The sequence below is a fragment of the Plectropomus leopardus genome, chromosome 18 (genome assembly GCF_008729295.1).
Source record: "Plectropomus leopardus isolate mb chromosome 18, YSFRI_Pleo_2.0, whole genome shotgun sequence".
NCBI lineage: Eukaryota > Metazoa > Chordata > Actinopteri > Perciformes > Serranidae > Plectropomus > Plectropomus leopardus.
The window spans coordinates 11104905-11130168 of record NC_056480.1 but is presented as its reverse complement, the minus strand read 5'-3'; the positions used below and the strand labels follow the sequence as shown (position 1 = coordinate 11130168).

The 25264-nt window shown below is 39.2% G+C and overlaps 1 long non-coding RNA gene across 1 annotated transcript; it reads left to right on the top strand.

Annotated features, from left to right (window-relative positions):
- Window positions 1–260: 260 nt before the first annotated feature.
- Window positions 261–25264, top strand: LOC121957427. Its single transcript, XR_006106773.1, has 3 exons — window positions 261–383; window positions 3054–3136; window positions 24978–25264. It is a non-coding gene; the product is annotated as an uncharacterized LOC121957427 (long non-coding RNA).

The window sequence follows — 25264 nt, the reverse complement described above, 5'->3', positions numbered from 1 at the left end:
TGCCAATATAATGCTACAGATAAAGTTGCATAAAACAATTTCAAGCAAAAAATACCTCAAAATTGTAGTTGAGTACAAGATTGCTATGAATTTCTGACACTAAATTTTTTTCTTTACGGTATTCACCTTTAAGAGTTCAGACTGCTTTGTATACCACCGCCGCGGCTCCGCCCATTTATGCAAATTAGCCGTGACGTTGACGGAAGCCAGCGCTACGTCTCTTCTTCCGAGAGATATTCCTTTAAAGGCGTATTTAAAGCCCTGGCTTCAGTTGCAGGAGTAGCAGACAACCTATGCAACAAAAGCTGCTGCAGAGCCGAGCGACCGTCCGACGGCTGAGCGGACACAAACACCGGAGCCAGCGGCTGACACCACCCGGCGAGGTGAGCTCCGTGTCCGGGTAAAGCACCGGCGACGAGAGGGGACGAATATTAAACATTTTGTAGCCGAGGTCGGTCAGCTCCGGGAGGCGGAATACACAGCATCTCAGGTTGCTGCTGCAGAGAGGAGGAGGAGGAGGAGGAGGTGGAGGAGGAGGAGGGGGAGGCATTTACAGTAGTTTGTGCAGGCCTGTGTTAAAAACAAAAAGAGAGCAGAAGGAGGTGCAGACAGCCCGACAAAGGTCAGGCTTTATAATTAGGTTACTGTCATTATTAAGTGATTATAATTAGCATTTCTGAATGTGGAGAAGATGTAGAAACACAGGAGAGGCTCGGGGTTGCAGTTTGAAGAGTAGCTTCATTTCCTTCATCACTGCATATTTTATAATTAACCAGGAAGGAGAAGTTAGACACACCTGACCAATCAAAACAAAAGAGCAGCCAGTATGTTTGGGCCAATAACTCTAAAGACATTAGGCATTTCCACTTTTGCAATTATTGCATCATTTGTTGTTGTCATAAATTACTTTTGATGGGTTAGATGTCATCAGTTGAGGGTGCTGGTGCCACCAGGCTGCAGGTAAGACTTCAACATTAGAAATAATGGCATTTATGGTTGAAAGTACCAGTAGTACCACAGAAAGAAAATGAGTCTGCAATAATTTCATAAAGCAGTTAGTTATTTAAGTAGTTTCTGAAGCAAAAGCACAAAAAAACTCTGGTTCTAGCTTCTCAAATGTGAGTATTTTCTTATTGTTTTAGGATTGTAAATTGAATATCGTGTTTTGGACTGTCGGTCAAACAAAACCAGCATTTGTCACCTTGTTGTTTTACTGTGCTTGCAAGCAACTTAATAGATTTTTTCAGAAAAATAACTGCACATCAAAATAATACTCAGTCAGTATTAAGTCAACAGAACTCCTGAACATTTTTTGCTGTCAAAAACATGCAAAAATGTGTTTTATTTACTTTGAATGACCTTGAATATACATCCATTTGATGCTACTTATATACTGTTTGTATCTGAAAGGATTTTACACACATCTCTGTGATTCGGTGTACAGTTTTTGTTTAAATGTATCTAGTTGGATGGTTGTTGCTTCACTCAGAAAAGGCAGTGTCGTTTAAATCGTCTCTTATGCAAAATACCAAAACATTCGGGTTCTAGCTTCTCTAATGTAAATATTTGTTGATTTTTGTTAGTGTTTTATGGTTTTAAGTTGGTCAAACAAAACAGGCAATTTCAAGATGTCAGTATGCTTGGGATGCAAACTATTAATTGATTTATCCAGAAAATAACGTGCATTAATATAACAGTGTCAGTATTAAATCAACAACAGAGCTCCTGCACATTTTTGTCGTGAAAAACATTTTAAAATCATGTTTTATTTAGCTTAGAGAGCCTCTAATGTACATTAATTTGACTTTACTTACTTACTGTTTCTGTGTGAGGTATTGTACACACATTTCTGTGATTTAGCATACCGTTTTGTTTAAATGTATCTTTGTTGGATGGTTGCTGCTTCACTTTGCAAAGGCAGTGTCCTTGTGAGTGCGAGTGTCAATGTTAAATCGTCAACAGAGCTTCTGTACCATTTTTTTTACTTAGCTCAGTGGACCTTAAATACACATCCACATATCTGCTGTTTCTATCAGAAGGTTTATACACACATCTCTGTGATTCATCTTATAATTTTTGTTTAAATTCATCTTTGTTGGACAGCTCCAAAGGCATCGGTGCACAGGTTGACTGTCATTAAAGTAGTTTCTTATTAAAAAGTACCAGAAAAACTCTGGTCCTAGCTTCTTACATGTGGATATTTGTTGTTGTTGTTTTTTTAGTGTTTTATCATAGTAAATGGAACATCTTTATGTTTTGACTGTTGGTCAAAAAAACGGGGATGCACACTATTAATTGGTTTGTCCAGTAAATAACTGTATAGATGAACACAATAATATCAGCTCAAGCACCCTTTTCTGTCAGAAAATGTTTAAAAATAATGTTTTATTTAGAGTAGAAGAAATTTTAATATACATCAATTTAAAGCTACTCAACTACTGTATATATCAGCAGGATTCTACACTATTTTTTTCTGATTTAGCGCACAGTTTGGTGTAGATATATTCTTGTTGGACGGCTGCAGCTCCATCAAATCTCAGGTGCACAGGCAGAGTGCTGGGGGAGAGACTTTGCATTAAGTGTTTTGCTGGCTTGTGTGTGCTCTGCTTTATTAGCAGCTACTGATTTATTTCCATGCTCGTGCGCATGAACGAGTAAGAGCGGATGTGCGTATTTGCTGTGCTGTTGGGTGCTGTATTGATCTAATGTATAGTATAACACAGGCGTAGATTCTGAGGGGAGAATGCAGGCTACGCACCCCCCCCCCCGTATTATTTAGATCATATGCATTTAATAAAAACATGAAAGTAGCTGAGGTCTTTTGATGAAATGAAAGACATTTCAACCATAAATTAATTAATAAAAGGCGGAATTTATGCATATTAAATATCCACAGTGCAAGAAATTTGGTGTTTGATGCTAAAAATCTCCTTGTGTCATATGTGTCCCCCCACTAATGCTGAAACAAAACTTACACCCTTGCAGGAAAACCTGACTTTCTGAGTTTGTGTGCACTATGCTGATTTGCTGAATCTTAACTCTTTGCTTTTCAGGTACGACTGCAGGGCTTGAAGTTGCAGCCTGGACCAAAACGTCGACGTCTCAGCGACATTTATGAAGCTTTCAAGGCCTTTTAGTGAGTCTCTCATGCATGAACACTTAGGAGATAGCACTCATTTCTCTTATTCACACTTAACTCTGTATTTTAGAGTCCTCTTTTTGTGTGTTATTTTGCTGTTTCGTCGAGTAAAGCTGCATAAAAACAAAACAAAGGTCCCAAATAGTGATGCAAATGGCCAACACATGTTAGATGTTATTCCTCTATTTTCTTTCTGCTTAAAACCACAACTAGCACGAGCAGAACAATGCAACTTAGATGTGCAGCGCCCTTGGTTTAAACACAAAAACACAGTCATACTGTTAACACCTCTCCCTTAGAAATCTGTGTCCCTTCGTGTCACCCTCTTTCTTTCGACATGTCGTGATGCATCTGAGTTTCAGGTTGTTCGAGACAGTCTGCTTCAGCTGAACTGAAAGCAAACGACTTCCTCTTGATGAAATGTGTGCTGACTATCAACGGGTGCTGAGTCAGCATTGAGTTATTACCAGCAAAATACAGCCAGATCACGAGCAGACAGTCACATGAGACTCATGAACCTCAACATATATTTGCACAGATGTTGTGCAAACAGAGCGTCCACCGCCATATGCATACATTCACAAAGGCTTTTGATCATCCCTCCATATACAAATATTTTGATACTTTGCATGTGGAACTGGATTATATTTCCTTAAATATGTAAATAATGTCCTAATATGTCTCCTTTCGTGCCAATTTATAACACAGATCATAACTTTATGTTCTCTACATGTATTGCACATAGTATTCTATCACAGTGGGACCTCTACTTTAAAAAGATAAATATGTTCCTGGAGGTTGATTTGTGGCCCAAACACACAAAACGCACCACATATTACAAACTGACTTTGGCACATTGTCAGACTGCTGTTGAATACCGTTCTATGAGCCCACATCATACTCACTGAAACTCCAGATCTGTTGGTTTAATGGTTTCCACACCACACGATGAAGCGTGAGAGTCTCAGTGGGAGGTGATGCAACCTGCAGGTTCCTTAAAACGAGAGGGAGCCCTGCTGAAAGGACATTTTAGATGCTTATTGTGCACAGTGGCGATCCCAGACTCTGGGGGAGCCCCAGGCCCCCCCAACACATCCGGGTGTCGTTTTTCCTCCTTTTCTTGTTCTTTCTTTAGTTTCTTATCAGAGAGGTATGCTTGATCATTGTGCTGACACTTGCACAAAATGTATTTTTGACAGTTACAGATCGTGTTGTAGCACTTGAGATTGGTCTTAGTCTCAGGACCAGTCTGTAGACCATTTTAAGAAGGTCTCGGTCTCATATCAGTCTCAGTTAGTATGGTCTTGACTACAACACTAGCTACAGGTAGGTTGCTTAGTGCTCTAACTTACTGGATGCCATATGCCACTGAAGAGGGGGGGGGGGCAGTTGTGTGCTGTATAGTACCTTTTATTAAAGGTTTAAATGAGCTTATAGTTGTCATTGCCATATTTGCCAATATGAGTACCCATCAGGGGCCTCTTTTCCAAAATTAATTTTGGGGTGCACCCCCTGATCGAGCAAGTCCCCAGTTCGAGTCCACACTCACTCTCTACAGGTTGAACTGTCCAATGAAGGCCACAATGCCAAAGTGAATCTGCAAAATATACAACTATGGAAAACAAATGTGCTCTTGCATGTTTTTAATTGGCTAATGCTTCTCGTTGCTGGATGATGTCACATTGTGCTGTAGCAACCGTTGAGCCAAGCAATTTTTTTTTGGCCAGAAGTTAAAGTAACAAAAAATGCAGCTCTTTTTCTTTTGGCTCAAAACCCACCGTCTTGCCGAGGTGGTTTAAAGGTATACTATGCAGTTTGTAGATTGTTGGCTGACCAGCAGAAGTAAAAGCTAACTCTAGATTCATTTTGTGTGTTTTTTGCATCTTAATGTCTCTAGTTTATTCTGTGCTGTGTCTCTTAAGCCATTTTCTTATATAAACTCCAGTCAATGTGAGGAGAATCACGTTTGGACATTGTCTAGTTTCTCTTTCACACAGGTAAACTGGAGATTGTGTCAGAAGTGTTCTCACTTACTGGAAATACGTTTGGTTTAGGCAAAGAGCTGCACTCAGGTAGAGCGTGCAGGAGATGGGACATGAGGCTGATTACATCACAGTCTCTTACCGTTCCTTGAATTTGTCTTAAGATTTCAGCTTTGGTCCTTACCAACAGAAGTTCCCGAATCCTGTCATCTCTCCAGTTAGACATTTTCATTGATAACGTTGTGTAAATTTCCCCTCTTCTTCACCCTCGGATGTTTGTTTGCTTCATGATGGAAGCTCATAAGCACACCCACTCGCAATTACCACGTCATGTGGTCACAACTGGATACTACACAGACTTTGTACAAGGGTGCTGGCAGGATTAAGTAAACCCAACCTCACCTGAGTGCTGTTGGAGTACACGCCCATAAACATCCCAAGCACAGAAAACACGGGCAGATGGTAGAGTCGCTGCATAAAAACACACCGCCGCACACTTCTATGAGTCATAAGTCATGATTGAGAGGGTTTAATTTTGACAAGTCTATATATGTCCTTTTTAGGAAAATCCTGCAAAGGATCCTGTCTGCCTTACACTATTGCTCTCTCAGCATCTATGTCTTTCTCATATATTACACACACACACACACACACACACACAGAGAGAGAGAGAGCTGATCTGGCTTTGTATCCTGAACCCTGATCCTGAGTGTAGATAACCCACTTCATACTGGTGTGAAGTTTTTGTACACAAACCAGAGAGAGAGAGAGAAAGAAAAGAGGGAGCGAGTATGTTTTCCCACCTCTGATCAGAGCGCAAGACTGTGTGTTTATGTGTGTGTGTTTGTCATCTCACTTACATCAATGCCATTGATAGCCCCCCTTATCTCTACCAGATCGCTCTTTCTCTTACACACACACATACACATGCACATACACACATAGTTGTTGCAGCTATAAATGCCGTTGTGTTGTTTGGAGTCAAGGCATTCAAACAGCTGAGGGAAAAAGATGACAGGTTGCTGCTCTGTTTACATTTTTTTCCTTAATTTTTTTTGATCCAACCGGCAAATTTCAGATGTGAATTATGTAAAGATCTGGCATGGCCTTTCGCACGTCTGGTGGGTTGTTTACTTTCTAGGTGGGTAAAAAAAAAACGCCACTATTCTTAACTTTGGCTCTCTTAGCTTTGAAGCTTTATCCTCTCTGGACTTCCTCTTCCAATAGCAGACTAACATTTATGTCTTGGAAAAATAGAAAGCAGATGTGACAGTTTGATTCATCGGCTGTCTAATAGGTGTGTGTTTGTGTTTCTGTGTGTGTGTGTGTGTGTGTGTGTGTGTGTGTGTGTCTGCAGGCAGTTATGTTTGTTTGTGTGTAGACTGTCAGCAGCACTTCATGCATTGCTGGTTGGTTTTCTCGTGGTGGAGGACTGTTATCAAAGTCAATATCAGATGGCTGTACTGTATTTAGCCCTGGCTTTGTGTTAGAAGAAACACACACACACACACACACACACACACACACACACACACACACACAGATGCTCTGTGTAGCCAGAGAGGTTTTCAATAACACAAAACGTCTTCTAAGAATAGAGACTTTCCACTTTGTCTTCTTGTCCTCCTGTCAGCTCTTCTCGACTCTATCTTGTCTACCATTTCTCTTTTTTTCTTTCTTTCTTCAACTGTCTTTCTTATTTGTGCCTGTTTCTATTTTTGGCTTGGGCTCCAGAGTCACACTGAGAAATCTCTTCAGTTCTGTAGTTTGTTTCAAGTGATTTTAACTCATTACATACACGTGCAGACTTTGTAAACACAGGAAAACCCGCTCAAAATAGGCAATTGACTCCTTTCCCATTCCCGTTTTTTAATTTTTTTTATTTTATTGTCTCTGTCACATTGGAGGTCACATACGCACCAGTAAACAGAGCTAGTAAACAGTAGAAAGCAGCATGGAAGCCACTGAAAATGTGACAGGGGTTACTTTTAGAATATGTGTTACTTATCCAGTCTCTAATCAAAAGGTGGTATTGACTAATTTGGAAAGATTAATGGAATCTGAGATGACAGAGACTTGCAGAAGTTATCGTCAATCACGTCAGAAAAGGGGCAAAATTTAGCGTGTTATTTTTCCATCACTGCTGATCGAGCAAGTGGGAGCTTGAGCCGATAAATACACGTGACTACTGCATTGTCATTTTTTCTGGGAATATATGTTGATTGTAAACTTTCCCACTAAAGACATAAGCCAGATCTTATGGGCATTTTTGTCCAGTGATTAAAGGGGATTTATAGTCCCTGTGTGAATGAATAAAAATGTGTTCAACTTTTGAGAATAAAACATAACAGTGATGTTCAAGTTATCACCTGTAGATTTCAGAAAGACTTTATTCGTGACTTTGGAAACAGCAGTTGGCAAAACTTTCTACCACAACAGCTATTAGATGATTGACAGAGCCAGTGAGTGTTTTTTTCTGCCATTTTTTAGAATAAAAATGTAGTGTAGTGTAGTGTAAAAAATGGGATTTGACTCCATGACAACTAGGAAAACTTAATTTTCTGATGATCATGTGATATGATTAAAGGCTATTGAACAGCTGCAAAACTGACCCTGTGTGGAGACTGGTTTGTTGAAAGTAAGAGGTTTTAAATTGATTTTAAAGACCTTTTTGCAATAACCAAAACATTGACATTATCAGCTGTCATTAGAAAACAGAAGCTGATAGTGTTCAGTAAAGACATGCTTTTTCTTATACCATGAACTTCTTAATAAAACCTCTTATATTAAATTAAAAAAAACCCAGCCCCAACAACCTTGTTTACAATGGTATCTTTTTATTTCTCTCAGTAATTAGTGGTCCATTTAATGTTAAAGGTCACCTGATCTCACAGAGCACTTTATGTAGAAAACAACTGGCCTTTATCAGAGATGTCTGTGCTCCTAATTACTGCTGTCAGAGCAGAACAATGAGCTGGCGTTTGACTCAGGCTTTTTCTTTTAGAGGTGTGAATTCCTCTCTTTAGATTTTCCATAATCATGTGTGAAGAAACAATTCTGTCTGCCTCCGAATTAGGAACGCAGCTAAACTGGAAAAGTCAGCACCAGCAGACCCTTTCAAGACACAATGCAAGTACTAGAAGCAGCCCTTTTTCGCAGAGATCGCACCATAGGGACTGAATTACAGTGGGATCGTGCTGCTAAAGTGTAGTTTAAATAGCAGGCCACCATCTTGAAAGCAAAAGAGGCATGACGGGCTTGACGCCTCTAGTGTGACATATAACATGTCGGCAGCGCTTTATAAACAACAGTGGCATAACATGGCAATAACGGGCATCCGCCATGTCTGTTATATGACAGCTGATCTCATCATCTGCTCGAAGGGTAAAGAGCTCCCGAACTTCATTGTTTTCCAAATTTTTGGACATTTGGGTTGTTCTTTGAGTTAGCTGCTTACTGCTGCCAGCTGCTTTTTAAATCGTCTGTGGTCAGTCGCACCCATAACATGTTGTCAAAACGTCACTCCCTAGTTTAGACCCAGGGGATGTCAATTTTTTTTTCTAGGATAGTGAAGGCATTAACCTTCCATACTCCTCTCCTAATTGGCTAGCACTCGCCACCTTTGTTGGTTGGATTGCTTATGTTTCAGCAAGAAGAGTGTAATTGACGAGGGTAATATTATCAGGGAAAACCAATCGAAGGCAGAGTAGGGTGGGTCATCTCTTTGCCAGAAAAAAAACCTCACCCATAGGACAGCTGTTGTTATGTTCACTTGTGAGAGGTATGTGCATTTATTGCAAGTTTAACCAAAGGGAAATACAGTTCCTGTATCTGCCCTATGATTTGGATCTGCTCCCAAATTTAACGGGTTCTTCTTATGCCCGTGCTTCACCCGTTCACCAAGTTTCATGAAAATCAGGCCAGTGGTATTTCAGTAATCCTGCTGAGAAACAAACAAACAGACGCATCAGCACCGAAAACATGACCTCCTTTGAGAGGTAATACATACGTGCTATTATTAAAGCCAGTCAGTGAGTCGCTGTGAAACATTTGCACTTAGAGCCAGTTTTTCAGGCATTAAAGTTTTCTCTCTACAAAGTTTGCTTTCAAAGTCATTTTATCCTGCGTCAGTAATGTCACCCTTAAATCAAATAATGGAGCTTCTCTCTTAAGACATCTCTCGGGGTTCTGTCCAATCTCTGTTCTCATCTTCACTGACTCATCCTGTCCCAGGACAAACTGACGTCCCACTCTCCAATTAAAATACCAAAGAGCTGACTGGATGCCAGATATGACTGGCAGTGAATCAGATTTGCTTTGTGCCCAGCATCTTTGGTGTCCTTCACTTCGTCTTTATTGGCAGCGCATGCTGCGCCCAGTACTCTCACACTTATTCATCCTTCTGTTGTCTGTGCCACAGTTTGTTTACCTTTTAACTTTTGGGTGTATGTTATGAATTACATGACGTTATTAATGAGTTATAGCATTGTTTTCAGGCTTTGGATGAAAGGTGGGGTATGCAGCCTTCTGTGTTTTTTTAGATTGTCATTGTGTGTTGGAATGTTGTTTTTGTCCGTTAAAAAATCCAGAACAAGTCTTGATAGACTGGTCTGCAGCCCCAAGCGATCTTTACACACACACACGCAATGTCTGCTGATCATCTGTGTGTAGTTTAAAGCAGGCTCTGTTGTGTTACAAATTAAGCTTCATTTCTTGTGGGATATTTGGAATCTGACATCAGAGAGCACAGGAAGGTTATTTGTAATGCAAAATTTTTGTGGAGTTGGGTTGATTTCTGATTTTGACGGTGCGGTCTAACCTGACGCAGCAGCTGGTTTGTCATAGAGAACCACCTAAGAAGCCGCCATTAGAAACTGGCTGTAAGAAGGCAGGCACTTTCAGTAAATACTTAAGTAATACATTAAGTACTGCTCTTCTCTCAATTAAGAAATACTCTCCAGTTCTGATGCTACTGCAGTATGTACACTAATAGCCTCTTAAGGAGCTGCCATCGTTGTTCTGAACAAACAGTCGCCTCTCCGTTGTCGCACAAACCTGAACGGTGCCTGTAGTTGCCAGTGGCTACTTACAGGACACTAATTGGACAAAAGCACAATATGTAAAGCTGGCAAGATGGATTTTCTTTTTTTAAAGATTTTTTTTTGGCATTTTGCCTTTATTAGACAGGACAGGACGTGAGCGTGAAAGGGGGGAGAGAGAGGGGGCGATATGCGGCAAAGGGCCATGAGGTGGAACCCGTGGCCGCTGCGGTAAAGACATTGCCTTTTTAAATGGGGATGTCCACTCTCAAAATCCCAATATCAGTCCTGTCTTTTTAACTTTATGCAATTATAGGCCAATGCAGAAAAGTGAATACTTGAAAACTCAAAATACATCTTCACATTGATACAAAGATCTTACAGAGATACAATACTGCCTTGAAAACTCCAAACATTATGTATTAATATGTTATATTTAGATATGACCCAGCTGTACTGTCAAGCCACTGCTTATAAAGCTTCACCTCCTAGTTTTCTATAATTGGTTAGCATGCTGCTTTGTTTGTAGGATTTTTTGTATTTTTTTGCATGCCTGTATTGGCAAAGTGATCGAATATTTCAGAAATGTGATTTTGTGCCAAGTAAGCAGATTGTCAGACCAGCTTAAATGGGAAAAAAACTGACCATTTCAAATAAGTATTTCCATTCTCAACAAATTACTAAATATTTGGTTAGATAAATAGCAACAAAAGTAAAAAATGTCTTATCAATCAGTCAGTACTCCATTGCTAACACTGACATTTCAAAATCCAAAGATATTAATTTTAATACCAGTGAAAAAAAACAGCAGATATTCACTTTTGAGAGTCTGAAACCTGTGGATTTTGGGGGCATGTTTTTGCTTAAAAATGGCGTATTGATTCATCAATTATCTATTAATTGATTTTCTGGTGAGGATTGCTTCAGTTTCTAGACATGAACATGTAAAACTAGCTGAATATTTACAGAGTGAGTCGTCTGGAAGGGACTGCACACACGGACAGGTGGTCAGGTATCTGCGGTGAAAGACAAGAGGACATAACTGGCCGTGTGCCAGTAATGTCATTAACACTGTTAGTAATACTGCACTCAGAGTAATGGGAACACACACACACACACACTCACACACACAATTACCCGTTTGTTCCCTTTTGGTCTGATTTTCGTGCTTAAGAGGAAGAACATCCTTTTACACAGTTTTACAGTTTCAGCAGTAACACTAAACTGACATTATTATACATTTCAGCATCACATATCAGTTAAACAAGGATCAGTTTACTGTACAAGAGATACAGTGAAACATTTTTCTCTTTTACATTCTCTATTTGTCTAATTATGTGCTTGTTTTGTTTTTGTTGTCACTCTGTGGGATGGATACTAGCCAGAGTGGTAGGTTTTATTGCAGCCTCCCAGATATAGAAATGTGCACTTTCATAAAACAATTTGGGTTAAACACTCTGACAAATGATTTGATTGTGTGTTTTAGGGGACAGGCTATTGATTTCTTATGTGATTTTTGGATTGTTTTTGTACTAGGTGTCCATATGCACCACATTTTTTTTAGGATTGTTTACTGAAAATGTCCTCAGAGAACGGTCTTTGCGTCTCGGTGAAGCGTTTGATAAAGTCGAGCACCATTATGAGTCACCACAGCTTGCTGCCAGATTTGATCATAAAATGTTGTGGATGCTGCAGATGAAAACACTGGTGGGATGATGTTGTAGATGCAGGAAAACCACTTACTAGACTGAACCTGACATTTCTGTTGAAGTTGTGGATGTTACTTTTTCCTTCCCAACTCATCTGTTGCTCATCTTATCAAAACATTATTGACATTTTTTTCTGGAGTCAGATTTAATGCATTTTATGCCATCAAAATGTGGCATAGATGCCGCTGGCATGCGTCTACTGACATGTCAGTTTTCAATCAGAGACTGTTTGTGTGCAGCTTATGGGCGATGTTTGCTGGAGTATTAAGCCGCAGGTTTGGTTAGACTGTCTGACACACTTTGGTTTATAACAAAACCAAAGCTAAATTTGTTCCATGTGCCAATCCTCAGCCGTGTCCTTCTCTGACAAATAAACAACATGTGAGGAGAGGAACAAAACAAACAAGGCAGAAAACCTTACTTTCATCTATTGTTTCATATCAACAACTACTTTTTTTTTTTTTTTTACAACTGATGGGTGGGTTTTATTTTCGTCGACTTGACAACAGGAAATTCTGGAGAATAAGACATTCCTCTGTGGTTAAAGCAGTGCCAGGCTTGAGCAACCTTGCACCAAAAATGTAAATTCAAATGCAATAATAACTGAGGATTTATATTTTGGCTCATGTCAGAACTGCAGGGCAAGACTGTTTGCATGATAATCCTCATGTGTTTGCACATTTTGATCATTTGACTTTGTTGCTGTTGAGAACTAAACCTGTGCGTGTGGTCAAGTAGTTTGATGCTGCTGAAGTCAGTTGGCTTTTATCAGTATCATGCATGAGGAGTGTGTGTTTTGTGTGTGTGTGTGGGTGGGTGTTTTGTGTGTGTGTGTGTGTGTGTGTCAGCTTAACAGTGGAATATTCCATAAGACGTGTGGGCGGGGTTAAGACTTGCACCATCTTTAGGTCTTGTGCTGTTTTGAACAGGTCTTTGCAGGCAATTATAATTCTTTTGGCTAGTAGTAAAAGAAGCTGGTGTGAAAAAATGAAGCTTGGTACAAAAAGAGAACAGTTTTTTTTATCAGTGCTTTAGTGTTTAGCTGCTTTACGTCGGCTCGTGGGGTAAGCAGCGGGGGTTTTATTATTGTTTATTAGTGAGGTTTGAGCTGAGTTAGAGGCAGGTTTGGGGTTTTATTTCAGTTTTGATCAGAGAAAGGGAAAACTAAAGTGTGTGACAGATGGTGCTTGGTCACACTGATAGCTGGATGGAAAAAAGACGGCCTCAAATTGTGAGATATGTCCAGTAGATTTGTATCACCTCCCTGCACGCCCTTTGAGTTTCTCTTTTCTGTCTCCTCTTTGGCTGGCTGCTCCCTTGTGGTTATAGCCTCAGGGGGCCGTAAGGGGGGAGGATACCCGCACACACACACACACACATAAATGAACACACACACGCATACACATACACACACACACAGACCCTCTCAAAGGGGGCAGGCCCTCAGGGTCAGAGGGATCGGATGCAGGCAGGGGGTGCAGTAATGTGATGTTGGGTAGGGGGTACTGTAGTCAAAGGGGGGCACAGATGAGGTTTGAGGTGCTGAGCTGCTGAGCTACAGTCCTCTGTGTGTGTCTGTGTGTGTGTGTGTGTGTGTGTGTGTGTGTGTGTGTGTTTGTGGTTATGTGGTGAGGGTGACACACAGCCAGTAACGTGACTCCGGTGTAGAAGCAGGCCAAGGCTGCTGTCAGCAGCTTGTCAAAACCTTCACTGTATCCAGCTTCAAACACACAGACCTGCAGGAGTTAATGCAGCATCTTTACATTTAATCATAAGCTATTAGTTGGCATAGTAGTTGTGGGGATAGAAAACTTCTGGGTCACTAGCTAACATAAAAATGATACTAAATTTATGAGACAGTTGAAACTACATTGACATCAACTGATTAGACAGGCTCAGATCAGCAGGAAGTGGATCTAGAAAACAGTGTGTGTATGTTTGTGTGTTACTTCAGTGCCCACAGACAGGTCTGTCTCTAACAAAGAAATAATATCATATTTTGATTAAATAGTGCAGTTTTTTTTAAGCTGTGGTCACCATCAACCTGTCTGAATAGGGGCCTTGTGCTGCTTTAGCACATTTTTGCTTTAGCCTGAAACCTGAAAGGGACTGTTTGTTATTTATTTGGGAGAGGGCGGTGCACGAAGGAGAAGGCATGTCAATTTTTTTTTTTAAACAGTGGGGAGGAACTTAGGTTTATTATTTTTTGCTTAGGCGAGGGGCTTACTACGTTAAATGGCTGTATTTTTTTATTTATTTAACTGCCTTTTTTAAATGTATTTATTTTTAAGAAAGCTTGTCTTCTTTGAAAATTGCCAAAGTTAAAAAAATTATCATAACCAGAAACTGTAAAAATAGGAAATTATTGTTATATTTTAAGATTTCTAGTGGTTCTTGGAAACATTATGTTGAACAAACGCTTCCATTAATAACAAAACAAAACAAAACAAAACAAAAAATCATCAAAATCACTTAATTCTATGTCTCATTTAAAATTTGGCCAGAAATCATCCATTTGCACTAACTAACCAGCATACACGCCAAGAGTGAAAAACCAAGGCTTTTTTCCAGTTTCAGGATTTTGTCTTAAACTTTTCACTTTCAAACATCAGAGGGTCAGTTTTTGAAATCTAACGTCTTTTAAATCAAGTATTAAAACCCATTTCACAGACTTTTTTTTATATGTCGTGTTGTCTATTTTAATTTGTCTTTTATCTTTCAATTTATCTTTTTACTCTGTCTTGAACCTGCTTAATAGTCTATTATTAATATTTATACCCTGTGTATACTGCTTTTATTCTTCTAATTGTAGGCCTGTTTATCTTTATTGGTGTGGGGTTTTTATTTATTTATTTATTTATTTTATTCATTTCTATCTCATCTGTCCTTTTAATGTTTTCGCCTCAGATCAAAATCACGCAAGGAGGCTCTGGGAAAAATATTTGTTACCTCAGGGAAGGTAAAAGAAAAAAAACAAACAAAAAAAAAAACACAACAAAAAAACAAAGTCACATCCCAGCAACCCCCCTCCTCTAATAAATAAAGAACAGTCCCTACAGTAGCTTGTGGAAGTAAAGCTAATGTAGCGAGTGAGAGATGATTAGCTGAAGGACTAAAACATACAAAAGCTGAAAGCCAGCAATGTTTTTTTTTTTTTGCATTTTGTGCTAACTGCTGCGTGTGTGAACGTGTGAACTGACTGTATGTGGGCCAGCTAACGAGCTAGCCTATTAGCTCGGGCTAAAAATAAACAGGGTGGCTGGGCTATAACTGGCTGCAAAGCTAGCTGACACAACACACCGCAGAGTCCTCTGATCCGTCCTCACTTCTCCTCTCTAACTTTTGCTAGTGTTATGCTAAGACTGGCTGCATATTTCTTGTACCTGTTTCAACATGAGCTCCATTTTTTAGCATCTTGACCAACAAAAAGCTTGTCATTTAGTACCAGCAACTTTGCCAATTGTTTTTTCTTTATTTGTTAGGAAAGGGTAACAAGGTAATGAGTGACTTAAAGGTAGAAATTACCCCAAAATTAGCAAGAAATTTGTAAAAAAAAAGTACAAGAAAAATACTGGAAAACTCTCCCAAAAAATAAAAAGAAAGTTTAAACCAAAAACAAACAAGGAGATGACCTGAAAAATAGCTTTAAATAATAATAATTTAAATAATTATCATCAGCAACAGAGAGTTTACTGATTTTTCTTATGTTAATGTTTAATTTATTGTTTAATAGGCTAAAATAAGCCTGATTTCAAACTGAGCATGTTTTCCATTTTTGGCCAATTTACATTCCTTTTCTTACATTAGATTTTTATTTAATTATTTCTTTATTGGCAGGAACTTTTGTAAAAATGAACTTGTCTGCTGGCATGTTAAACTGGGAGGAGCAGTTTTTTGTTTAATGTACTAATGTAGTGACACACCCTTAGATATAATTACTGATTTGCTTAACTCAAATGGATTATGCACTAACTGCGTGTGAATATCTTATATGATGACATACAGGAGAAACCAGATTTTGGTGTTTTGTATCGTACATTTTTGGCAGCAGTTGAAAACCACCATTAACCAAGAGACTTTTCTGTCTATAGAAAAACAACATTTAATGTTGTTTTAGTAATGTAATTTTCTTTAGTTTGATTAAAGAGTTCATACAATTTTCAGGTAAAATTTTAATAAATAAACACACCTGTTTTTGTTTTCAAAAGTTTCAGTTCGTGAGTAAAAGAATGATCCTATCTCAAGTAGGTACTTAAAGTGGCATACTTAGTATTAAACATCTCTGCTTTTATGTGCTTTATAAAATCTGACTTTATATGTGCTACATGTCTAATAAAGTTCATGTGCTGTGATGTTTTTTCATTTGATTTTGATTTGATAGATATTTATTTTGAGCAACTCAAACAAACAAAACAAAAAAAGATGAAAATCAACAAAATCGCAATAACAGAAATGGATGATTACCTATACACAAACTTAATGAATAGATTCTAATAAACAACAACAAAAAAATCTTACATGTTCAAAAAGGAGTAGGAAGAGGTATGAACTCATTTGTTAATTCGTGAACTTTATCTTTAACATTTCACTTGACTTTTACTTTATGTTCTTTTTGGGACTTTTAATATGTGTTATATGTTGTGGTGCATGTTTGTTCTGTTGTGCGTGGACACCAGGAAGAGCAGCTAACGGGGATCAGAAATATTTAATGTGTCATTCGCGGTGAATTTACTTGGTTGTACACAGATAATAGTAGTGACTTGTTTGCATTTGAAAACGATGTCATAATGGAGCTGTACATGTTTATTACTTAAAATATTAAAATATACAGTTATATAATATATATATATATATATATACTTATATAATATATATATATAATATTATTATATATATATATATATAATATTAATAATCTATTATAAATATATATATGGAAAATGTACTAACTGCAAACCCTCAACAGTTGTTACAGCAGATTGACTCGTAAAACTTGATCAACTCGTCTGTAGAGAGACTTATTGACCTTGACTGCCCTCTCAGTCGTTGCTCCGGTGCAGAAACAATGAAGACGTTTTACTTCTATTTTAAGAGGCAGCAGCTGTCAGGTTCAGGTGAGGTGGAGATTGGAGACTTATTTTGCGCAGCCCGTGGGCGCTCCTCATAAGTGTTTTGATATGTACATGCTTGTGTGTGTGTGTGTGTGTGTGTGTGTGTGTGTGTGTGAGAGAGAGAGAGAGAGAGAGAGAGCAGGAGAGCATGAGCACAGCAGGTATATTATGTCATATTCATACCAGCCAGTATGGTGATATAAGCCCTAGTTATGGAGTAAGGGATTTGTCATCGACGCTTGTGCACGTTGATACACATGTGCCCCCCCCCTTGTACTCTCTGCACTGCAGCAGCACTGCACCATAACGCACACATCCAGTCTCTGTTTACAACCCTCTCCTCTCTCTCTCTCTCTCATTCTCTCACTGTAGTACTTATCCCCGCCATCTGCTTCCCAGAGCTGGGAATATGGTTATTTTTCATGGGAATATCACAGACAGCTTGGGAATGTTGACGTGTTTGTGTGCATGCGTTGATTTGCAGTTAGCAGTCCGTGTGTTTATATGTTTCTCTGTCCTGAAACTGTCTTTTCTGCTGCCAAGTGTGTGTGTGTGTGTGTGTGTGTGTGTGCATGTGTGTGTAAGAGACAGGGAGAGAGACTGCGAGTAAAGACTGAAGAGTCTCTGTACTCCAGGCACAGAGAATGATATAAAAAAGGAGAAAGGACCAAAATGGAGTGGAAAAGTCACAAGCAGCCGCACATGATGGAAACACCAAATACTCTGATATACTGCTGTAGATTTTCACACATCGCTGCTGTTGGGCGCCAACAAAAAAATGTCTCCAAAATTGCTGTTCTTCAGGAACTAGAAAAAGGATCCAATGGAGATAGGAGGTTAAGTCACAAGCTTTTTGAAATACATTTCATTGGTTGAGACATGGTAAAACATCCAAAGGATCTTTGTCATGCATTTTCTCTGATCGACATGATCTTTTGTTAGAGAAATGGTAAAGCCCACTGATAAACGTAGAGGGGGACCAATAGAATTAATTTCCAAAAAAGAAAAGAAAATAGTAGATACAGTAATAGATACAAGGTTTAGGCCTGACAATGACAACATGCACATCATAACAGCTGATTTAACGATGGAGACAAAATAACACATTTTTGAGGATAAACACTCTATTGTAAGTAATAGAAAAGCAGTGTCTTGTTTCATCAGAAGCAGACTGATATTGAAATGAATAGAGCCGCACAAACATGATACTGACATCTTATAACTCCCAGCGGCAGTTTTTTAAAATCAGATTTCCCATCTTTTCTGCCTCTGATGTCAATCTCTTTTACTACTTGAAGTCATTTCTTGGGTTTCACAGGAGACTGATCTAAAAAAAAAAAACCACCAAATCAAGTCACTAGATCTGTTCTCGCTTGAAAAGTTGTTGCCAAGTGTCTCACTCACAGTAACAAAATACTCCTCTTCATTTTCATTCACTGACTGTGTGTATTTTTCTGTGTGTGTGTGAGAGAAAATAAAAGAGGGACAAACATCCACAGGTCACGGCCAAATGTGAACTTGATCCTGAGGTCTTCAGCCTTGAAATCTATATCCAGCTCTATATGGGTCAGTGCTATGCTGTGCGTTATATTTGCAGACGTAATTTGCTGGCATGTGACACCAAAATTCATGCCCAGATACAAATAGATGGGTTAGAGATGGTGTTTTAGAAGGTTGTGACAAACAAACGCACAAAGACCAAATCATTTACTCACAAGTGTATTTTCTTTGGTCAATATTTCCTAGATTCATCGCTCTAGATTCAAAAAAGGATCTCCTTGTTATAATATGAATAATACAGGCGTTTTATAAGTTGCAAACCTAATCAAAATGTACGTAAAATCGGGTCGACAAACTTCTCTGCCGTTGATCCTGATGAGTATGTTCAAAACATGTCACCAGTATATTCCTAAATACGCTACTTCCAGGTTTGACAATTAAAAAAAAACAAACAAAAAACAGTTTACTCATACTGCTCTGCAGAAATGGGTTAATGTCACCTATAGGGTATCCAGAAGGTTGCACAAGAGCGCCGAAAGCATGCAAGGCATTTTTGTAATTCATATCACTGCTTATTTGACACTGACATTATGTGCAATACATGATCAGGCTTGCAGCAGGCAGCAGGCATGTGTGTTTTCTCACCTTTTACCTTTTACATGCAAAAGAACAAGAGACTGTAAAAGAAGGAGGAGAAAAACAAAAAAGAAAAAAGAAGGGAGAAGGAGATAAAGAATGACAACGGGAGGGTGTAGATGAAGTGAGAATAGCTGAGCTTGCCCTGATTTCCTGCTGGTGTTGCAGGTAATCTGGTCTGTGGCACAAGAATAAACGCTCACTAAAATAGACATTGGTTACGTGTGCTTAGTGTGTGTGTGTTTGTAGATTCAGAGTTGAGCCTGTGTGTGTGTGTTGATGTGTGAGACACAGGAAACGACAGACTCTTATTTGTCCCTGACCTTGGACTTTCCAGGCATCACCTTTCCCTCCCTCCTCGTCTTGTGCATGTGGCTCTTTTTCATTCTTTTTGTCCATCTGAGGATAAAACAATCAAGATTTTTGGGCTGTAGATGTTTGGGAGGCATTTCTGGTCGTCTGTACATACATCCATCCATCCCATTCTTAACATAATATCTCAAGAATGCCCCATGGAAATGACCTTAAATTTGGCACAAATGTCCACTTGGACTCAACAAATAACTGATTAGACATTAAGGTCACTGTGACCTTGCATCAGTCTCAGTTTGATGAAAGTAATATCTCAGGAATTTCCCTAAAATTTGGCACAAACGTCCACTTGGACACAATCACGAACTGTGTTTTTGACCAAGAACTCATATCGCTGCTGTCTGATGCAAACCTCCTATCTCAAAAATGCTGTTTTTCAGGAATTAGAAAAAAATGCTGTGTTCTTAAAAGGATCCAATGGAGATAAGAGGTTTAGTCACAAGCTTTTTTAAATACATTTCATTGGTTGAGAAATGGCAGAATCATGAATAGAAGTAACTTAAAAAAACAACAAAAATAAAAATAGTGAAATGTAGAAGTTTGCGCTGACAACTACGATATGTTAATTATGACCAAATTTCACATAAACGTCTAATAGGATAAAATTAGGAAATTCTGACATTTTATATCCAAAAGATCAAAAAACTGCAAAAACACTTTCCTGGCCATTATGTCATAACTCACGAACAGACAGGGAGACGTTTGGGCAGACACTGAATTAGTGACACTAATCTCGGTTGTCCACCTTAAATCTGTGCTGATTGTGTAGATCGTCTGTGCTGCCCGGGCTGAGATATGTGTGAAGCCAGATTTTAGAATTTGTAGCTTGTTTGCAGCAACATTTGAGGCACTGTCAACTGTCAGAGCTACATGAGACATGGGTTTTAGCTGTATATGCCACTTGACTGGTTTGCTGGGACATACAATTGTTAGGCTGTAATTATAGTTTGGCAAATTTTCAACTCTATATGACTAATTTACAGCTTCTTCTTACCGTACTTCCATTCCTTTTTGTTTTCCTCCTCCCCTCCTTATGCATCAACCTCATCTGCCCCACCTTCACCTTACCTTCCCTCTCTTCCTCTCCGCTGTCGCGTGAGACTGTATGTTGTTTTATTTTGGCTCCCAGAGAAGCTGAGGTGAAATTCTATATAGCCCACGCTCAGGTTACCAACACACTCACAAATGCGTAAACACGTTTAGAAACAATAGAACAACTGACTGGTGCTACAAGTGTATGGACCTATAATCAGATAGCATTTGCTGTTTTGTTTGTGTGTGTCTGAGTGTTTTGTAGTTATAGATGAAGGCCAGATAGTGCTGTCACGTGAGGATGGATAGTAGCACCTCAGCTTGTTTTTAAGCCTTTTTTGTTAACCTTGACCTGTTTTTTTTCTTAGAAAAATCACACACAACTGAGCACAGATTCACATATTTGCGTCCCAGTAGCGCAGTGCCGTGTTAAAAAACAACAAAAAAACATGCCGTCAGCACAGGTCGATTTCCTGGCCAGTGATATTGTTGCTTTTTCATGAGCTTCTCCAACAAACAAAAGTTTTGAGTACTTCTAGCACTGACAATACCAACATTCCTAGTTAGAGAAAGGGTGACAAGTTAAGTAAGATGGTATTTGCCTGGGAGCCCCCAAATCACTAAATGCATCCCTGAAAAGCACGCTGAAGTTGCAGTTACTCGTGGTAAGAAACATATATGAAATACATTTAATGGATGTATTGATTTCCAAAAAAGAGTATTAGTCGCTTACGTTGTCTTTGCCACTGCAGTTATAATTAGCCATGCTATTTTGCCAGTCATAGTGCTATTAGTGTTATAAGTTAATATGTCAAACTTACACATATCAGGTTGCATTAGCAGAGTTATAGTGGTTTTGTAGGCTAACAGCTTATGTCCATTGACTGCAGGGCAGTAAAGAAGAGTTTGGTTGTAACATGTGTCTCCAGCATCCAACAGCAAACGTAAACTCAGCCTGCAGAGCCCTAAAGCCCCCCCTGCTGCACAGAGCGCTGTTTGCTTGTTTCATCAAAATGTATCAATATATCAAATGTGTTGCAGGTCCAAATTGCACTACATTGCTTTGCTGTTTGTTAAAAACAAATTTCAGCATCTCCGCCCTGTTTTTGTGTGTTCCCACCATTCCCAATTTAATCACAACTTCCCATCACACTGAAGTATTTGGAGATCGCTGGTTAACCAGATCTGAACGTTGTTGTTGTTGTGTGTTGTGACACGGCTCTGTATAGAGCTTTTTGACAGTTCGGGAGCTTCAGTACGTCATGTTCTCTCTCTCGCTCTCTCTCTGTGACAGCGGAGGGTTGTTGTGGTGTTCTTTCTGTGCTCGTCCTCTAATTTTAACATAATTTAGATTTTTAATTAGTGTGTATTTGTTATGTATATATGAGTGCTGGAAAAAGAGCGGGGCTTGTTATGTAATTTGCTGCAGTGTGTGAGGTCAGGTGAGGAGGGGGCTGTGTGTGTGTGTGTGTGTGTGTGTGTGTAAAATATTCATGAACATCTTGAGTGCATCATGAATGTTAATAGGGACATGTGAGAGCACTGAAAATAGAGAGGAGAGTTGAACCAGAGAAAGTAAGAAACGGGTGGAGAGACAAATATTTTTAACCTCCGCCCTCTTCCATCTGTCCATCTGTCTGTCTCCTCTCATTCTTTGCATTTCCTGTCTCTTCCTCTGCCTAACATTGCTCCCTCCATCATTTATTCCTCCCACCTGATCAAACCCTCCATCCTTTCCTCCTTCATTTCCCTCCTCTCCTCTTTCTTATTTTGTTTTCTTTCTCAATCTCTCCCTAAGACTCTTGATGAGGGTCTTAACACGGTTATTATGTGTGTGCGTGTGTGTGTGTGTGTGTGTGTGTGTGTGCCGTTCACGTGGCAAGCATTAGTGTGTGTTGGGTGTGACGAAACGTGTCTGCCGAATGGTTTATAATCCAGTGGCCCGCTGGACACAAAAACACACACTCTGGAATTTAGATCTCTGGGAAATCGTAAAGAACATACATGCCGTCTGCTTCTCTTTTTCTCTCTCTGTATGAGGCGTGTTGTTCGCTGAAAGCCTTCACCCCTCGTTCTCCTCTCTTTCTCTTTTTTCTCCCATCAAATATCTCTCATATCTTCTCACCAAACACACACAAGCCCTCTGTTCGAAACAGTGGCTCAATGTGAAAACGTTTCTGCACATAAAACACATTGCATGCTTTCATCCTCCCCGTCCAGTTTTAAAAGACTGTCCAAGTGTCTGTGATGGTGAATCATGTGCTCCAACCAATTACAATCTTTAAAAATGGACTCTTTTCATCGGAGAGTGTGTGTACATCGTCATTTGGTATCAGCACGTTGCTATCCCCAAACAACTCCAGGTTTAAACATGTGGATCGGTTTGCTCCAAAATGCAGAAAAACATGTTTTCTCTCTAGTCCTTTTGGTATTCGGTTATGCAGTTAGTTTTGGTTTAATTTGTCCAAGTTTTAAGTTATTGATCTTTTACATTTCTGCCTCCAGGTCAATACTATAAAGATCTATGGAATTTTGTTTGTGGCGCCCAGTGTCCTGAATTAGCAGCTTCTTTATCCAGATATAATGCCCTGATTTCTTAAGATTATCCCTAGAGCTTAATGTAAACACATTTTCTTTTTTCTTCAGATAAAATAAGTTTCAATAAAAACGGCTCACAGGGTGACGTTGTTTCTGCAAATAAATGTGGCTATTGAAAAGTATTTTACCATTGTGAAGCCGCAAACAGATTTCCACTAAACGCTATTGGATTTGAGTTCTCTGCATGGAGAGATATCACAAGTAAGAAGTCAAAAATCTTTTAATCTTTTCAAGCACAAAAACAAGGAAAACTGTGACACCTGTGAAGCCAAAAAATAGAAAATGCAGCAACAGTGCGGCTTGTGTAGCCTACTAAAAAAAAAAATGGATGGAAGCTGTCGAATGCAGGAAAGAGAAAATTTCATACATTAAATGTAGAAAATACAGTCAATAGAAAAACAAACAGTATAGCTTTGACTGACCACTATCTCACTGTGTTTAATGCTTGGTGACCTTTTACAGGCAGCATTGATGGAAATGAAAGAAACAGTTCACCCCCAAATCAAAAATTTCTTCTTTTTACCTGCAGTGCTACTTTTCTATCTAGATTGTTTTGGAGTGAGTTTCTCAGTGATTAAGAGATCTGCCATAAAGATGTCTACTTTCTCTCCAGTACAATGGCACTAGATGGCGATCGGCTTGTGGTGCTTTAGGTGTCTCAAAGTGTCGCTGTCCAAAAATCATGACCCAGTTTCTAACTTTAATAATACACAGATCTTGTTGTGAGCAGTTTCATGCAGGAGCTGTTTTCTTTCTACCGAACTACACCTGCGAATTGTTACAGCTCAGCCGAGGATGCCAAACATCTTCTCCATGAGTAGATGCACGATTTCTTCTGCATGGTGATACTGTCGGCGGGTGTAGTTTGGTACAAAGAAAATAGTTCCTACATGAAACTGCTCACAACAAGATCTGTGTAATATCTTAAGTAGCTGGGTCGTGATTTCTGGAAAGAGTGTTTTTTTTTTTTGTTTGTTTTATTGGCGCTTTGAGTACCAAAAGCAGAGTGCCATCTAGTTCCATTATATTGCACAGAAGGCAGACATCTCTACGGACGATATCTCCAAAACTCTAGAATTCACACCAAAACAATCTAGACGTTTAAATGGCACCACAGGTAAAAAGATAAATATCTAGTTTTGATTTGGGGTAAACTGATCTTTTAAGGGTTAACAAAGCACAGCAGATGTATGTGAAAACACCCACAGCCACTGTTTTGTATGGAAGCCCAATTGTTAGTTGTCCTTTTTTCAGTATTTACATCCTGTAACTTGGAAAAACAGCAATATTTGCCTCCAGAATTAGCACATCCTGGCTACTGTACCTTCACCTAATGATTCTTTTAGACGTAAACTAAAAACCGATCTTTTTAGTCTGGCTTTTACATAGCTTCTCACAATCAAAATTGTATGGTTTTTACTTGTTGTATTTTTAAATATCAATTTTTTAACATACCTTTTGCTATGTTGTTTTTGGTTTTGTTCCTTCAATCAAACTTAAAAGCACTTTGAATTGCATTCGATTTATTTGAAAGGTGCTATATAAATAAAATTTGATTTATTGATTGATCCACCTCTTCTTTTTTCTTCCTCTTCTTGTGTCAGGTGATGCACATCAAATGACATGCTGCTCTGCCTTCATGTAGTCTGTTTATGTTGTCACCCCTGGGAAAAAATGACAAAAAAATTACAAAAAATGGCTTTTTGGTCATATGCAGCAAAGCTCCCATGCTTTATATGTTCAAAGTGAAGTTACTAACAGTCATGTCTTTCTTTTTTTTCTCCCCTCTCCCCTCTTGACCAATGGGACACCTGCACCGTGGATCCACGCTTCTCTACCTGATGGTTGTTTTCCTCCAGATTGATCAGCCAATCGATGGGGATTTTCAGAGAAGCTCCGCCTACCTACGCTGCCTTCCCTCCTCCCCCTCCCCCTCTCCCCCCCCGTAGGCCTCCTCCTCACCCCCACCCACCCCGTCGTCCAGGCCTCCATCCAGCCCTCCATACACAAAATGACTCTGGAACTCACTGAGTGGTCTTCTATATGGATTTTTACAGCTTGTAATAGACAGTAAGAAAAAGAGGGAGAAACCTCAATGACAAAAAAGCCATAAAACACACACACACATACACACCACACACCACAC